The sequence below is a fragment of the Saimiri boliviensis genome, chromosome 1 (genome assembly GCF_048565385.1).
Source record: "Saimiri boliviensis isolate mSaiBol1 chromosome 1, mSaiBol1.pri, whole genome shotgun sequence".
NCBI lineage: Eukaryota > Metazoa > Chordata > Mammalia > Primates > Cebidae > Saimiri > Saimiri boliviensis.
Genome location: NC_133449.1, coordinates 10,010,915 through 10,011,904, shown reverse-complemented (window position 1 = coordinate 10,011,904; position 990 = coordinate 10,010,915). Strand labels below are relative to the sequence as shown.

The window sequence follows — 990 nt, the reverse complement described above, 5'->3', positions numbered from 1 at the left end:
AGATCGCGCCATTGCACTCCAGCCTGGGCAACAAGAGTGAAACTCCGTCTCAAAAAAAAAAAAAAGAGAAAGAAAGCCATCACAGCCGTCAGTCGGAGGCTGCGGGTGCTGGCCTGCTAGGCAGGCGCTATCAGCATCACCTGAGCAGACACCCAACCTCTCTGAGTTCCTTTTCCCCCGACAGCTGGTCCTCAGATGACCTAAGGGAGGGAGGCCAAGGCACCAAGGACTGGGAAATGGCTTCGTCAAATGTGAAATGTGCTCCAGGACTACACATCTTCAAGGAGTATCAGAGGCATTTGAACCAGAGCGACTCCATCTGGAATAGGGGCCGGGTAAAATGAGGCTGAGACCTGCTGGACTGCATTCCCCAGAGCGTAGGTATTCTAAGTCACAGGAGGAGACAGGAGGTCGGCACAAGGTACAGGTCACAAAGACCTTGCTGATCAAACAGGTTGCAGTAGGCCTCCTGGTGCTCACCCACAGGCTGTTCTTACACTGACTCTGGAGGAAGAGGAGGTAGATTAGAGTAAACCTACCCCATATACACCTCCGCCCAGGCGCCGGGCCTGGTCTGTATTACGAAATGGGGGACAGAGAAAAGAAAAAAAACAATAAAAAATAAAACAGGTTGCAGTAAAGAAGCCAGCCAAAACCCACCAAAGCCAAGGACAAGAATGACCTCTGGTCATCCTCACTGATCATTATATGCTAATTATGAAATGTCAGCACGCTAAAAGACACGCCCACTAGTGCCATGACAGTTTACAAATGCCATGGCAACATCAGGAAATTACCGTAGATGGTCTAGAAGGGAGAAGAGCTCTCGGTTCTAGGAATTGCCCATGTCTTTCCTGGGAATCTCATGAATAATCCACCCCTTGTTTCGCATATAATCAAGAAATAACCATAAGCATAACCAGCTGAGCAGCCCGTTCTTTAAATGGAGTAGCCATTCTTTCTTCCTTTACTTTGCTAATAAACTTGCTT

At 48.4% G+C, this 990-nt stretch overlaps 1 non-coding gene across 1 annotated transcript; it reads left to right on the top strand.

Moving 5' to 3' along the window:
• Positions 1-463: 463 nt before the first annotated feature.
• Positions 464-599, top strand: LOC120362239 (small nucleolar RNA SNORA51). The gene has a single exon (XR_005578199.1). It is a non-coding gene; the product is annotated as a small nucleolar RNA SNORA51 (small nucleolar RNA).
• The last annotated feature ends 391 nt before the right edge of the window (positions 600-990 follow it).